This window comes from Erpetoichthys calabaricus, chromosome 15 (genome assembly GCF_900747795.2).
Source record: "Erpetoichthys calabaricus chromosome 15, fErpCal1.3, whole genome shotgun sequence".
Classification (NCBI taxonomy): Eukaryota; Metazoa; Chordata; class Cladistia; order Polypteriformes; family Polypteridae; genus Erpetoichthys; species Erpetoichthys calabaricus.
This window is the reverse complement of record NC_041408.2, coordinates 73,264,474-73,282,314: the sequence shown is the minus strand read 5'-3', so window position 1 is coordinate 73,282,314 and position 17,841 is coordinate 73,264,474. Positions and strand designations below refer to the sequence as shown.

At 39.7% G+C, this 17,841-nt stretch overlaps 1 protein-coding gene across 36 annotated transcripts in view; it reads right to left on the bottom strand.

Moving 5' to 3' along the window:
* The window catches only part of rims1b (regulating synaptic membrane exocytosis 1b), a 459,598-nt gene that overhangs the window by 237,968 nt on the left and 203,789 nt on the right, over positions 1-17,841 (bottom strand). The gene's annotated exons all lie outside the window — the stretch shown is intronic.

Here is a 17,841-nt window from a genome sequence, read left to right as displayed (position 1 = left end):
GTGTGTTTATTGATTTATGAATATTGTGGAGTGGAGGGTGCTTTGTGCACGTTATTGTCTAAATAAAAGTAATATTTGGACTTTTACCTGGTGTCCGGAGTCAAGTCAGAGGGTTCAAGAGGACGACAGCGACCTCAAACTGTCACTATATATATATATATATATATATATGTACTGTATATATATCTAAAGCTATATATATTGTGAGACATGCCCGGACACCATCAGACTGACACCACATCTTTATAAAAATGCACACGTTTATTTTCTCCAGCACCAACAATACACATAGTCCCGCACAGCACACTGTGCTCCCAGTATTAATCACCCTTAACATGGGCCTCTCTCTCACTATCCATGGGCCGCCTTTCCTCTCTCCACGGGAGCCTCGTCCTGCTCCCATTCCCGACTCCAGCTCCGATTGTAGGAAGGCGTCCCCTTTTATTCTCACCCGGATGTGCTCCAGGCGCCTGATGATGTCCTTCTGGCAGCACTTCCTTGTGTGGCGGAAGTGCTGCTCCTGCACCCGGAAGCACTCCGGGCGTCCCTGGAAGGATCTTCCTCCATCTTCCCAGGTGTGTCGGAAGTGCACGTTTCCCGGGTTCCATGAGGCTCGGGGTGCCCCCGGGCAGTGGCCACAGGCCCAAACGGGCTGGAGCCTCCTTACTCCCATCCTGTGGTCCTCTCCCAATCCAGGGCGGTTTCCCCCTCGTGGCCCAGAGGACGAATACGCCACCTCCCGGTCCTTTCAGGCATCCCGGCTGGGTCTGTCCCCCAGCCTCATGCGACAATTATATATATATATATATTACAGTGCATCCAGAAAGTATTCACAGCGCATCACTTTTTTCCACATTTTGTTATGTTACAGCCTTATTCCAAAATGGATTAAATTCATTTTTTTCCACAGAATTCTGCACACAACACTCCATAATGACAATGTGAAAAAAGTTTACTTGAGGTTTTTGCAAATTTATTAAAAATAAAAAAACTGAGAAATCACATGTACATAAGTATTCACAGCCTTTGCTCATTACTTTGTCGATGCACCTTTGGCAGCAATTACAACCTCAAGTCTTTTTGAATAGTATGCCACAAGCTTGGCACACCTATCCTTGGCCAGTTCGCCCATTCCTCTTTGCAGGCACCTCTCAAGCTCCATCAGGTTGGATGGGAAGCGTCGGTACACAGCCTTTTAAGATCTCTCCAGAGATGTTCAATCTGATTCAAGTCTGGGCTCTGGCTGGGCCACTCAACGACATTCACAGAGTTGTTCCTGAAGCCACTCCTTTCATATCTTGGCTGTGTGCTTAGGGTCGTTGTCCTGCTGAAAGATGAACCGTCACCCCAGTCTGAGTTCAAGAGCGCTCTGGAGCAGGTTTTCATCCAGGATGTCTCTGTACATTGCTGCAGTCATCTTTCCCTTTATCCTGACTAGTCCTCCCAGTCCCTGCTGCTGAAAAACATCCCCACAGCATGATGCTGCCACCACCATGCTTCACTGTAGGGATGGTGCCAGGTTTCCTCCAAACGTGACGCCTGGCATTCACACCAAAGAGTTCAAGCTTTGTCTCATCAGACCAGAGAATTTTCTTTCTCAGGGTCTGAGAGTCCTTCAGGTGCCTTTTGGCAAACTCAGGCGGGCTGCCATGTGCCTTGTACTAAGGAGTGGCTTCCGTCTGCCACTCTACCATACAGGCCTGATTGGTGGATTGCTGCAGAGATGGTTGTCCTTCTGGAAGGTTCTCCTCTCTCCACAGAGGACCTCTGGAGCTCTGACAGAGTGACCATCGGGTTCTTGGTCACCTCCCTGACTAAGGCCCTTCTCCCCCGATCGCTCAGTTTAGATGGCCGGCCAGCTCTAGGAACAGTCCTGGTGGTTTCAAACTTCTTCCACTTACGGATGATGGAGGCCACTGTGCTCATTGGGACCTTCAAAGCAGCAGAAATTTTTCTGTAACCTTCCCCAGATTTGTGCCTCAGACAATCCTGTCTCGGAGGGCTACAGACAATTCCTTTGACTTCATACTTGGTTTGTGCTCTGACATGAACTGTTAACTGTGGGACCTTATATAGACAGGTGTGTGCCTTTCCAAATCATGTCCATTCAACTGAATTTACCGCAGGTGGACTCCAATTAAGCTGCAGAAACATCCCAAGGATGATCAGGGGAAACAGGATGCACCTCAGCTCAATTTCGAGCTTCAAGGCAAAGGCTGTGAATACATATGTATATGTGCTTTCTCAATTTTTTATTTTTAATAAATTTGCAAAAACCTCAAGTAAACTTTTTTCACGTTGTCATTATGGGGTGTTGTGTGTAGAATTCTGAGGAAAAAAATAAATTTAATCCAGTTTTGGAATAAGGTTGTAACATAACAAAATGTGGAAAAAGTGATGCGCTGTGAATACTTTCCGGATGCACTGTGTGTATATAATATATATATATATATATATATTATATATATATATATATAGATATACACATATACATATACACAGTAATCCCTCGCTATATCGCACTTTGACTTTCGCGGCTTCACCATATCGCGGATTTTATATGTAAGCATATCTAAATATGTAACGCGGATTTTTCGCTGCTCTGCGGGTTTCTGCGGACAATGGGTCATTTTACTTATGGTACATGCTTCCTCAGTTGGTATGCCCAGTTGACTTCATACAAGGGACGATATTGGCGGATGGCTGAGAAGCTACCCAATCAGAGCATGCAGTTAAGTTCCTGTATGCTGATTGGCTCAGCAACGGAACGCCGAATTCGATTCCGCTGCGTTAACCAGGAAGTATCGTCTCGCTCATTCAGCATCAACGTGTTTTGCTGTGTAAAGAGTTAACTTTTGTGATCTTTTTGTGTTTATCTTTGTGTATAGTCAAGCCCTCCGTTATGGTTCCAAATTGATCTGCTCCTGCTACTACTTCAGGGGCCGTGCCCAAGAGCCAACGGAAGATGCTAACGATTGCCAAAAAGGTAAAAGTTTTGGATATGTTGAAGGAAGGAAACAGCTACACCACTGTAAGACGCCATTACTGCACCATTGAGTCCACAATTCTTTTTATTTAAAAAGGAGGAAAAGAATGTAAGATCTACGGCTGCAGTGTCCTTTAACCAGAGCGCAAAATGAGTTGTAAGTGGACGTAATAAGACGGTAGACCGGACGGAATCTTCTTTAGGGATTTGGATTGAAGACTGCCGGAAGAAGAACAACAGCGGTGCTACACAGTCGCCTGAAGAGGCTCCTTTAGAAGAGCTGTAACGCACTCCTTTGTTGTGTAGTAAAATTAAACTCATTGTTATCGGACAAGTCGTCATGTCATTGTTGGTGAGTAACCATAATTACTTTTCTACGTACAGTACTTAGTACATGTAAGTACGTTTAGTGTCACTGTACACACATTTTACTGTATACAATTTTTCTTACATTATACGTATTTATTGCTGGTGGCCTGTACATCGTAATGGCTGTAACATATGTGATATTGGAGATGCCTGATATCTTTAAAATAATATTTAGGTTTTACTGCATATAGACAGTGTGTTTACATACATAATTTCAACGAATCTTACCTAATATCTAAGAGAATACAAAAGGTTTATGCTACAGTGGTGTGAAAAACTATTTGCCCCCTTCCTGATTTCTTATTCTTTTGCATGTTTGTCACACAAAATGTTTCTGATCATCAAACACATTTAACCATTAGTCAAATATAACACAAGTAAACACAAAATGCAGTTTGTAAATGGTGGTTTTTATTATTTAGGGAGAAAAAAAAATCCAAACCTACATGGCCCTGTGTGAAAAAGTAATTGCCCCCCTGAACCTAATAACTGGTTGGGCCACCCTTAGCAGCAATAACTGCAATCAAGCGTTTGCGATAACTTGCAATGAGTCTTTTACAGCGCTCTGGAGGAACTTTGGCCCACTCATCTTTGCAAAATTGTTGTAATTCAGCTTTATTTGAGGGTTTTCTAGCATGAACCGCCTTTTTTAAGGTCATGCCATAGCATCTCAATTGGATTCAGGTCAGGGACTTTGACTAGGCCACTCCAAAGTCTTCATTTTGTTTTTCTTCAGCCATTCAGAGGTGGATTTGCTGGTGTGTTTTGGGTCATTGTCCTGTTGCAGCACCCAAGATCGCTTCAGCTTGAGTTGACGAACAGATGGCCGGACATTCTCCTTCAGGATTTTTTGGTAGACAGTAGAATTCATGGTTCCATCTATCACAGCAAGCCTTCCAGGTCCTGAAGCAGCAAAACAACCCCAGACCATCACACTACCACCACCATATTTTACTGTTGGTATGAAGTTCTTTTTCTGAAATGCTGTGTTCCTTTTACGCCAGATGTAACGGGACATTTGCCTTCCAAAAAGTTCAACTTTTGACTCATCAGTCCACAAGGTATTTTCCCAAAAGTCTTGGCAATCATTGAGATGTTTCTTAGCAAAATTGAGACGAGCCCTAATGTTCTTTTTGCTTAACAGTGGTTTGCGTCTTGGAAATCTGCCATGCAGGCCATTTTTGCCCAGTCTCTTTCTTATGGTGGAGTCGTGAACACTGACCTTAATTGAGGCAAGTGAGGCCTGCAGTTCTTTAGACGTTGTCCTGGGGTCTTTTGTGACCTCTCGGATGAGTCGTCTCTGAGCTCTTGGGGTAATTTTGTTTGGCCGGCCACTCCTGGGAAGGTTCACCACTGTTCCATGTTTTTGCCATTTGTGGATAATGGCTCTCACGGTGGTTCGCTGAAGTCCCAAAGCTTTAGAAATGGCTTTATAACCTTTACCAGACTGATAGATCTCAATTACTTCTGTTCTCATTTGTTCCTGAATTTCTTTGGATCTTGGCATGATGTCTAGCTTTTGAGGTGCTTTTGGTCTACTTCTCTGTGTCAGGCAGCTCCTATTTAAGTGATTTCTTGATTGAAACAGGTGTGGCAGTAATCAGGCCTGGGGGTGGCTACGGAAATTGAACTCAGGTGTGATACACCACAGTTAGGTTATTTTTTAACAAGGGGGCAATTACTTTTTCACACAGGGCCATGTAGGTTTGGATTTTTTTTCTCCCTAAATAATAAACACCATCATTTAAAAACTGCATTTTGTGTTTACTTGTGTTATATTTGACTAATGGTTAAATGTGTTTGATGATCAGAAACATTTTGTGTGACAAACATGCAAAAGAATAAGAAATCAGGAAGGGGGCAAATAGTTTTTCACACCACTGTATATAACTGTGCAGGAAATGTTTAAGAGTTTGGGAGAGTTTATAAGGGCTTAAAATATCTAAAAATAACCATATGAACATATGGTGTTTACTTTGCGGATTTTCACCTTTCGCGGGGGGGTTCTGAACGCAACCCCCGCGATCAAGGAGGGATCACTATATATATATATATATATATATATATATATATATATATATATATATATATATATATAGTATATATATATATATTGCTCTCTCTCTCTAGATAGATAGATAGATAGATAGATAGATAGATAGATAGATAGATAGATAGATAGATAGATAGATAGATAGATAGATAGATAGATAGATAGATAGATAGATAGATAGATAGATAGATAGATAGATAGATAGATAGATAGATAGATAGATAGATAGATAGAACGAACCCAATTCATAACTATTTATCCATAAGGAAGCTTTCCAAAACACATTGGTCCTGGACATACATTTTGACTTCTGTTTGACTCTATTCTGTAGTCTCGGAAAACACCTTTTTAAATTTGGAGTTGTAGTATTTTGCTGATACCAGAGACATTGAATGTTTTTATACACTGTCTTCACAAGACATTTTTTTAGTTTATTTTTTGCATATTGACCAATCTGTGTTGATTTTTCAACTACCTTTTGATAAAAACATTTTCTTTGATTGTTTATAATACAGTACCTCTTTATGTGGATTCGTTCCCTGGACACACTTACTTTTACAACTTGGGCATGGATTTTTACACGCTGAGACTCGTCTATTCAAGTACTCAACTTCAAGTGCTGAGAACAAATGCCTGAGCCGGTGTGGTTCCCTATTTACCCGATGAGGTAAGAAGGCGGTATTGTGGCAGCAGAGCCGGCACTAAGATAAAAATGAAGCGACTTGCAAGAAAGTGGAGTTTTAAGCCTTCGGTGCCTTCTGTGATCATGGGAAATGTGAACTCAATATCAAATAAGATCGACGAACTGGCTGCGCTGATGAAAAATGTCAGAACCTACAGAGATTGCAGTTTGTTGTTCTTTTGCAAAACGTGGCTAACTACCACCATCCCAGATGCTAACGTGGAGCTACCCGAGTTTAGCACAGTTAGAGCGGACAGAGATGCAAGTACATGCGGGAAGCACAAAGGTGGAGGTCTAGCTCTCTATGTCAATACAAGGTGGTGCAACACTGAACATGTTAACGTCAAAGTCTCCACTTGCTGCAGGGACATCGAAATGTTGGCCGTAAATTTGCGTCCCTATTACTTGCCCAGAGAGTTTGGACACGTCATTGTTGTTATTGTGTACATCCCTCCTCGGGCAGACGTGGAGACAGCGAGTGACATCATCCATTCTGCTTTTGCTAAGTTACAAATGCAGCACACTGAGGTGCTTGTGCTAATCGCTGGAGATTTTAACCATGTGACGCTGGACAAAACATTACCTGCCTTCTCCCAGTATGTGGACTGTAACACCCGGGGAAATAAGACTATTGATTTACTGTATGCAAACGTTAAAGACGCATACAGCGCCACCCTGCTGCCTGCGCTTGTGAAAGCAGATCATAACCTGGTTCTGCTTCAGCCTCACTACAAACCAAGAGTGAGGGTCCTACCTAGAACCACATGCTCATTCAGGAAGTGGTCCCATGAGGCAGAGGCTTTGAGAGAATGCTTTGGAACTACAGACTGGGATATCCTGCAGGGATCACATAGTGAGAACATTGAGGAGGTTGTTGACTGCGACAGACAGACAGACAGACAGACAGACAGACAGACAGACAGACAGACAGACAGACAGACAGACAGACAGACAGACAGACAGACAGACAGACAGGATACTTTATTAATCCCAAGGGGAATTTCACAAAATACAGTACTGACTACATCAACTTCTGTATGGACATTGTAGTTCCAGTAAGAACGGTACGCTGCTATGCTAACAACAAGCCATGGATTACAAGTGACATCAAGGACCTTTTGAACCAGAAGAAAAGGGCTTTTAAAGGCGGTGATCAGCATGAGCTCAAGCGCGTGCAGAAGGAACTCCGAGTCCAGTTCAGGGCGGCGAAGGAGCAGTACAGGAGAAAGCTGGAGCAGAAGTTGCAGAATAACAGCATGAAGGAAGTGTGGGATGGGATGAAGATCATCATTGGCTGCAGCTCGAAGCGGGGTGCCACCATCAAGAGAGACGTAAAGAGAGCAAACCAAATTAACAACTTCTTTTACAGGTTTGACCACCCTAACCCAATCTCACTGTCACCTCGGAATACTGCACCCTCCACACATCCTTCTGCTGATACCAGCATAGGAGCAGCGGGTCCAGATGGAGTATCGCCACGACTGCGGAAGGTCTGTGCATCGGAGCTGGGGGGTCCTCTACAGCGCATCTTCAACCTGAGCCTGGAACAGGGGAGAATCCCGAGGCTTTGGAAAACATCTTGTATCGCCCCAGTCCCAAAGGTATCACATCCTAGTGAGCTGAATGACTTCCGGCCTGTTGCTCTGACGTCACATGTGATGAAGACCATGGAGAGGCTGCTGCTTCATCACCTGAGGCCACAGGTTCAACACGCCCCTCGACCCTCTGCAGTTCACATATCAGGTGAAGGTGGGAGCGGAGGATGCCATCATCTATATGCTACACCGATCCCTCTCCCACTTGGACAGAGGCAGTGGTGCTATAAGAATTATGTTTCTAGACTTCTCTAGTACCTTCAACACAATCCAACCTCTGCTCCTTAGAGACAAGCTGACAGAGATGGGAGTAGATTCATACCTGGTGGCATGGATCGGACTATCTTAAAGACAGACCTCAGTATGTGCATCTCGGGAACTGCATGTCTGACATTGTGGTCAGCAACACAGGAGCACCACAGGGGACTGTACTTTCTCCGGTCCTGTTCAGCCTATAAACATCGGACTTCCAATATAACTCGGAGTCCTGCCACGTGCAAAAGTTCGCTGATGACACTGCTATCGTGGGCTGCATCAGGAGTGGGCAGGAGGAGGAGTATAGGGACCTAATCAAGGACTTTGTTAAATGGTGCGACTCAAACCACCTACACCTGAACACCAGCAAAACCAAGGAGCTGGTGGTGGATTTTAGGAGGCCCAGACCCCTCATGGACCCCGTGATCATCAGAGGTGACTGTGTGCAGATGGTGCAAACCTATAAATACCTGGGAATGCAGCTGGATGATAAATTAGACTAGACTGCCAAAACTGATGCTCTGTGTAAGAAAGGACAGAGCCGGTTATACTTCCTTAGAAGGCTGGCGTCCTTCAACATCTGCAATAAGATGCTGCAGATGTTCTATCAGACGGTTGTGGCGAGCGCCCTCTTCTACGCGGTGGTGTGCTGGAGAGGCAGCATTAAGAAGAAGGACGCCTCACGCCTGGACAAACTGGTGAGGAAGGCAGGCTCTATTGTTGGCATGGAGCTGGACAGCTTGACATCTGTGGCAGAGCGACGGGCACTCAGCAGGCTCCTATCAATTATAGAAAATCCACTGCATCCACTAAACAGTGTCATCTCCAGACAGAAGAGCAGCTTCAGCGACAGACTGCTGTCACTGTCCTGCTCCACTGACAGACTGAGAAGATCGTTCCTCTCCCAAACTATGTGAAACGTTAACATTATTCAAAGTTATTGTCTGTTTTTACCTGCATTTTTATTACTCTTTAATTTAATATTGTTTTTTGTATCAGTATGCTGCTGCTGGAGTATGTGAATTTCCCCTTGGGATTAATAAAGTATCTATCTATCTATCTATCTATCTATCCATTATAATATCCGAAATTGCAAATAGCTTTGCCTCCTGTTGGGGGATCTATGCAGTTAACCTACAGGATATGATAGCATTTCTTGGATGCAACTCTCTTTTTAACCACTCAGATATACTATATAATATACAGTATATTACACTGTACATTGTTAACATATCACAATTCAGAAATGACCACTGGATGTCACTAAACACTTAAACAATATCCACATGTTGAGTTCTCCTTGATTCTAGCACTTCTCAGATCCACATTTTTATATCCAAGATTTAAAACTAGCTTCTGTTGATTTAAAAGAATAATTTGATACAATTGTATAAAAATGCATTAAGGTCACTCGAAAGAGAAGAATTATTATTCTTACTATAAGTGATGAGGTCATCAGTTACACTGTAGCCATACTTATAGTATCTTGCACATTTCTAGATGAGATTACTGGCAAATGGATAAACTTGGAAAGATCAAAAGATGAAATATAGGGATATGCACAGGAACATAAACTGCAAGCGTTTGCTGCACAGTGCAGTAACTTGCACAAATATATATCACATAGAGGGCAAGAAAGAAAGAAAGAAAGAAAGAAAGAAAGAAAGAAAGAAAGAAAGAAAGAAAGAAAGAAAGAAAGAAAGAAAGAAAGAAAGAAAGAAAGAAATCAAAGCACAAGCAAAGAAAAGGAGATCGTCTACTGTAGGATGCACTGACACACTCTGATATTCACACAGGGCCATTTTAGAGTTTCCAGCTGACATACTACTCACTTCTTTAGAAGAAGGGGAAACAAATTGGGATACTCTGAGAAAACCCCACACAAATGAGGAAATATGCAAACTTCACATAGAGAAGAATCATTGTGAAAAAAGTATGAAGTAAGTAGTAATAGCTGTATCCAGTACACAGCTATGAGAGTAGGATAGTGTACTGAATACCTCAACATGTTGTTCAAGCTACAGTCTAAAGTGAAGGTCTATAAACCAAACAATACTTCAATTTCAGGACTTATTGTATGACACTGAGCAAACCTTCTAATCTGCACTCTAGTTGAACAACTATTCAAAATAGTACTGAAACCATATACTGCATATAAAAGTTTTAGCTAAATTTATAAACTTGTACAAGCAACAGGAGCAAACCAAGCTAAAAAATCAGTTTTCCTTGAGAATAAAACACAATTAAAAACACAGTGAGGGGGCGGCACGGTGGCGCAGTGGGTAGCACTGCTGCCTCGCAGTTGGGAGATCTGGGGACCTGGGTTCGCTTCCCGGGTCCTCCCTGCGTGGAGTTTGCATATTCTCCCTGTGTCTGCGTGGGTTTCCTCCAGGCGCTCCGGTTTCCTCCCACAGTCCAAAGACATGCTGGTTAGGTGGATTGGCGAATCTAAATTGGCCCTAGTGTATGCTTGATGTGTGAGTGGGTGTGTTTGTGTGTGTCTTGCAGTGGGTTGGCACCCTGCCTGGGATTGGTTCCTGCCTTGTGCCCTGTGTTGGCTGGGATTGGCTCCAGCAGACCCCCCGTGACCCTGTGTTCAGATTCAGCAGGTTGGAAAATGGATGGATGGATGAAAAACACAGTGAATTTGTTTTTGTAATCCTAAAAACATAAATAGATAATAAAATAATCATCATTTTCCTTTTTACTACCCTTTTACATTATATTAATGATTGCTTCACTAACACTTGCTCACACATTTTTATCATCTCAGGGTTTTTATTTCTTTATCAGCATCTGCTCTTTATTTAACAATTTGTCACTTTCAATTTGAATTTTCCAACTTTCTTCAAAGGGCAATTGCCATTTTATTACTACAGAAATTAAGTTTAGTCTCAAATGGTGCTAAGAATAACAGACCAATTTTAAACCTAATATTTCTTTCTAAAAATTGTAGTCTCACAATTATGAAGAGAACCAATGGATTGCACCAAATTATATTGCTCAAAAATGTATTAAGAAAAATATTTTTTTCTGAAAATTACTTCAGAAAAAGACTTTAAAAACCTTGTAAATTCACAATGAAAATCTTGTCTTAAAGTTTCAACATTTACAAAACTATCAAATTCACTTTCATTCTGATTTAAAACAGGCTTAATTCATGTTGTAAATTATTCTCTTATAACCTCAGAAGTGTGCATGTAAACTGATGGTTTCACTACATTTCTAATTTTAATGACAGTACCTCCTTTTGTCTGTCTATAGTCACATATGTTGTTTAGTGCAGGGACCAATGATTTCTATTATTTTCTCTTTCACCAGTATATTTAACTGGGCAAGATGGCACTCTCAAGCATTCTCAGTATTTTTTTAATGTTATTCAGTTATTAAAAGAAAAACAACAGAATCCACAGTGTGTGAGGCTATGCCTACAGCGAACTAGTCTTGCTTATTTTTATGAAGAAATGGACTTCAAGGTGCCCATGCTGGCTCTTATGATCACCAAGTAAATGGCCTCTTGCGGAAAAAAATATGAGAAAAAAATCCTACAATTAGAAATCAGTGAAGACAACACTTATTATTTCAAATGCTGTTGCCTTGCATAACCTAAGCAAGACAACTGGCTGTAAATGGCCGCAGTGAATCTGATTGTGTGCCATTCCTCCTATAAATCAACTCAGCTACTGTGTATCTGCCCATTACCATTCTCATCCTTATGGATGGAGAAGTGGAAGCTTTTCTTTAAAAACGAATGTGTAATTTTACCTAAATTGTTGTGATTCTCAAGATAATCTGGATCTTCAAAGATGACTAGAGGCTTCTGGACTCCCTGCTTAGATGAGTTCAAAGAATTGCGACTAATACTACATAGTATATGTTCTCCGTTTGCAGATCTTGCCCAAAAATAACAGGTGAAATAGTGGATGATGGCAATTACTTGTCCTTAAATTTGAAAAAAAAAACAGACTCTCTTCATCCATATCTACACTGAGGAATTCATGCATGTCAGTGTGACAGCTGTATTGAAAACAGGCCACTATACAAAGCATATCATACAAATGAAATGCCTACTGATGAAAAAGACCTGAATGAAAAACAAAATGTATTTGCAGGGTCTAACAGGCCCAAACACTGGACCCTGCTGGATTATAAAACATTGCTTAGTCTGAAAAGTTTTGACTCCTGATGAATCACACTGGATACTAGGGAATCCATTCCCGGGAATTCAGGAATCCCGCATTTCATTCCTGGGAATCCCGGGCTCCCGGGCATGACAAAGTGCATGGGCATCTCACATGTGAACGGTTTTAGATCGACCGACACTTATTTTTAATAAAACTACTGCAATATGTTGACACAAATAAAATACTAACCTTACCTACAAGCAGTTCATGCTGTCATATAAGTACATGTATCTTTAGTTGTGGTAATAAGAGCGTAGAAAGCACAACATCCTCACAGGTGGCGCAGTGGTAGTGCTGCTGCTTTGCAGTAAGGAGACTGTGGAAGATTGTGGGTTCGCTTCACAGTTCCTCCCTGTGTGGATAGTGCTTTGAGTACTGTGAAAAGCACTATATAAACGTAATTTATTATTATTATTATTATTGTGTCCAGCATGCGGTCGTCCAGGCAAGAACGCACCTTCGTGCAGAAGTACGTCAGCCGCTAAGAAAGCACACTCTGCCTCCATTGAAGTAGGTGGCACAATCATCAGATACTGATACACTTGTTCTAAACAACGCCCGCGCTTGCTGTTGCGCTGAAACACCGCCATTTCAGCTTTTACTGATGCATCCAGTTTCTTGTCATCATTCTGTGATGGCAAGTTTCTTGGCACAGATAATGCGGATGCAACAGACTGACGCATTGCAATTTCAAGTTGCTGTTCAAAGCTGTTTTCTGATGAAGTGCAAGCTGCAGCAATGGCGCCACCTTAATTATTTTCAACTATAACTCTGTTATTTCTTGATCGATTTTTACACGCTATATATGCGAGCTTGGCCGTTCCCATTTTCCCGGGAATTACAGCAGTGAAAAATGTCCGGGAATGGATTCCCTACTGGATACCTTAAATTAAATAATTTGAAATTTGAATGCCAATAGACATCATGTAATATTCTGAGGATAGAAGAGTATCCAGTGTTTCATATGGCCTCATATTACTCATTTCTGTGCTATATATTGAAGCCAAGTTTATTACAATTGGTTCAAAAATTGGCCCCTCCAATTATGCTATTATGTTCTTCAGGAAGAGAGATTCTTGTTTTTAGCAAGCTATGTTGAAAGAGCTGCACCATATAGGCATTTTAAATATCTTGGGGGTCCTGCTCATGGGTAAGAGTTGAGCAGTCATGAGATTGACAAGGAGATCTGTGTTACAGCAGTGGTGCTGCAAGGACTTTTACATGATGAAAAAGATGAAGACGGAGTTAAATTTGTGAATTAAGTTTTCAATGTATTATGACCCTTTCATTACCTATTGTTATGACACACATAGCATATCTTATTGATTATTGTCAGTAGTCAAAAAGACTAGAAGACAATTTCTTAGCCAGTGACATGGTCAGAGAAAGCAACAGGTCAAAACTGGGTGATCAGACTCTTAAGCAACAAACAAAATCAAAGGACAAGACGTTACTTAAAAGTCAAGGGCTAAATGAAAAGTCAGAAACTCAAAAACAAATCTAATGCTAAGTCCTACTTAAAAATTAAGAGAAAGAAGTTGTTGTGTATCGACCAAGGAATAACGTACAGTAAAGGAGTCATGTTTTAATGACATCTCTGTGATGTTATCATCATCATGACTGATGTCTCGTTTTGCATCCTAGAAGTGTCACATAAACAGGATCTTAAATAAAATAAACATTTCCAAATAAAAAAATAAATAATAATAACTGAATCTAAGCTAAAACCAGACAAAATTAAACATATAACAAATGTTAGTACTACACCTGTGCTCACATACTTTGAATAGTGTCCAAAAGAAAGTGTTCCCAGGTATAATCATTCAAAACTGGTTACTCATGCAAAGCTGCTGAAGTCACTCTCAAGCTGGCAAATCATAACGATTTTAAAAGAGGGCTGCAGGTCTTTTACTCTTTAAAAAACCTGTTAAGGTGGTTTACTCAAGTGTAATTAGCACAGACCATTTGAAGGAGCTCAAAGGGCAGACTCAAGAGGCTTTGGATTTCTTACATCTCACATATGGCTTGGGAGTACCTTTGAATTCTCCAGAAGATACCGAAGACAACTGTTAAAGTGAAATCTGGTCTGAGCCACTTAGGCTTAGTTCATACATACATGGATAAAATTGACAATGCTGTTTTCAGGTTTAAAGTTTTGTTTTCCATCTGCACTAGTCTTTTCAGATCATTTTCTGTAAGTTTATCATCTAACCTGAAAAAGCCAAAAGCACGTAAATATTTCTTACTTGGTATGCACAGTTTATCAGCCAAAAGTGATGACTGTTTACGGAGCAAACCTGAAGTAATTTGAAATTGACTTCTTTGTGTGGATAGACAATAAAGTACAACTGCTTTAAAGGTTATAAAAAAAGGTTGCCAAAGCCTAGGAAAATACAGACCGGGAATCCTTCCAAAATACACTCAGCAAGATATTTGAAAGCTTCAAGGCACAATGCCCATCAATTGGTGCAGAGAAGGTAGATAAGGACTATCCTCAAAGTAAAGATCACATTGCAAAAAACAGGTCAGCGGTTGATCACGTGCCAATCAAGCTCCATTTTTCCACATGCACAGCACTGTGTGAGGCACAGCGTTTTCAAATGTAAACACTTTGGAGAGCATATTTAAAACAGTGCTCAAAAATATTTTACTGGGGATGGAAAGAATAAAAAAAGATGTATTTTGTAAGTTGTCTGTTTTAATATGGACTAGGAAAATCTTTTATCATATTACTACATGAAAAAATACAAGAAAAAGTGGTCAGAGTGTCCCAATCATCAGGGTTGTATTTCTCTATGGCTCTATTATTATACCATACTGTGATGTCAAATGATAGAAGTTTGTTTAATGCAGTGATAATTCAAACAGTTTACGGTAAACCAATTACTGGAATCAATAATCAGAATGTCACTGTTTTAAGCTTCAATTTGTTATGCAGACATGTAAGACTGTCATATTTACATAATAATGTAGCTTTTACTTACTGTAAATCTATGTATGAACATATTTTAACTTGTACTAGGACAGACAAATTTCTTAAAGCAGACACATGAGGAATCTAAGGCAGGTTACAGTTTTCATTGTAATTATGCTATAATTAAATGTGATATCAGTGACACTTTGCATTCATTCTTATATGAAGTCTTTTCATTGTTGATAATCACTTTAATTACTAGGGTGTCATGTGCATGTAGTAAAATATGGTTAAATTTCACTTAAAGGTCAATGATAAAAAATAAATACAACCTAGAGAAAAGACTGCAAACTTTAAGAGACTCAGTATTTAAATCTGAATTATTGAAGGCTCTATTATTATCTGTCTTTACAATTTTTGGATTCCCTCTAAAAAAAAACAAGTCCAATTTTCCTAATAGAGCTGTGTAAAAGTAGTTATAATCCATAAGGAAACTTAGATATTTCACATGTGAGTGTGTTCGAAGGAAATTTGTTTTCATCCTTTTCTCCTCCATCTAAATGTTTAAAAAGTCACAGTCATCCTAATTCATTCGCACTTGACAGACATGTTTAGGTTGCTCAGTGAAACATTTGTCACTTTAACACCTGAATTTCGGACATCTGTTTGGTTACCTGCTAGGGTAGTGTGTGCTACATCAAGTGACAATGCTGCATCATTTCCGATTATTTTATTATACTCACACGCAAACTATGAGAATGACATGAAACACAGCAATTGTATACAGGCAGTTCAGTGATGTACTGCATTTCAGACATTAACTAAACACTGGAATTAAAACTCATGACCACTTATCACTTTCAAGACGGCATACACAACAACTAAGTAAAGGAACATTTTTCAAGTGTTGGAAATAAATGGGTGTTTTCTTTCCTAAACAGCAGTTTGTCTACAGGCAAAATCTGTAACATGTCAGCTCAAGCAAAATTCTTTCAGCTTAAATGTTGAATCACATACTTGAGGACATCAGTGGAAATTAACGAGAAGAGCATTTAAGACTGAAGCCAGGAAGCAGTTCTTTACTCAAAGAGTTGTGGGAATCTGGAGCAAACTACTGAAACATGTAGCTGAAGCAGAGTCCTTAACAATCTTTATGAAGTATCTGAATGAAATATTGTGATAACTTACCTATTAGCTAAACAAACAAGTTTAATAGACTAAGTGATACCCCGTCTTGTTTGCCAAATTATGTTCTTATGTTTCTTTAAACTTTAGTTTATAGATCAAAATAAGACTTTCTACCTGACTACCCAGCAAGTCTGAAAATCGACAGAGTCTTTAATCTGATTAAAAGAAGAAAAAAAATAATTTAAAGGATAAAAACTGGAAGCTCCTAAAAGATGTGACAGTTAATGTAATGCAGCTTCCTGGCGGTATAAAAAAACCTGGAGCAGCAGTCCTTGAAAAAAGATACAGCCAAAGTGACACAGATTTTATTCCACTCATAAACGTACTTGGCTTGATTTTATAAAACTGAACTTTAAAGATTTTTGCCCATCATGTTATTTGCAAAATACTAAATATATTGCAAATAGTAAAAATTCTACTATTTTTGTTAAAGTATGAGAACATTTTAAATAGTTTGCAGTTACAAAATCTGATTAATTCATTTTTCAGATGGACCACCAGTTTAGAAGCCTTGCTTAGATAAATAAGAAACCAATTTTTCAATTATCTGCAGTCATTTTTGGTGATACCTTTTAAATATTACATATTATTAAAATCAAATTTCTAATTTAGGTATGACTGGATGCATATGACTGCAGCTATAGATTGTTTAGACCAGATGTTTTCAAATACAGCTCTGTGCCTTATCTATACTTGGTTTCTAATATGTATTAGTAAATCTCTTTAAAAAGGTGTTCATTATTTTTTTCTTGTTACTCATAAAAGTAGGTCACATTCCAGCATTTTAAATATTTTATAGCAATTCTATTCTGGATGTTCCTCTTCATACCATACTGTTATGCTCATTTAATGTGATTTTAAAGCTAAGAAGGGCATTACCAATTATGACATATTTTAAAATTTGCAGTAGTAAATTGCAGGAGTTAATAACAATTTTCTTGAAAATTTGCCAAATCAACAACTTTTTTTAAAAAATTACAAAATCACTTATAGCTCCTGTAAAATACATCCCTTCATTCTTAAATCTTAATATATAAAGCAGAGTCTATGTATGTTTGTCTGTCCGCCATACAAATCTGCACCAGGCGTCCAATCGCCACCAAACTGGGCATGGGGCTGCTTTGTGACCAGGAGGAGGTCATGGAGTATGTTTGGTTGGGAAAAATAGTTGTGTCTGTCTTCCACAAACTAAGGCTGCACCATATTGCCAGACTGAATACTCTCAAATTAAAGAGTGGCAACACACAGAAAAAGCTATGTAAAACATGTTCTGTTTCATGGATTTTAGATCCTATCCTGTATATATTTAAGTAACCACATTGTGTGTGTGTGTGTGTGTGTGTGTGTGTGTGTGTGTGTGCGCGCGTGCGCGTGTGTGAGAGAGAGAGAGAGATTGAGAGAGGAATGAGTGAAATGTTTTCAGAAATTATTAAGCCAATTTGTATACAATAAAATTGTTTATTTTTGCCATTGAGTGTATCATTTCACTGTTAAAAGAAAGACAAACAAAGATAACTGACAGTAACAGTGCAAAATTCACAACTGGTATTCCAGTTTGAAAAGATACGTTTTGAGGGTAGTTTTAAAATGTGTTATTGAATCGAGCTAACGTATA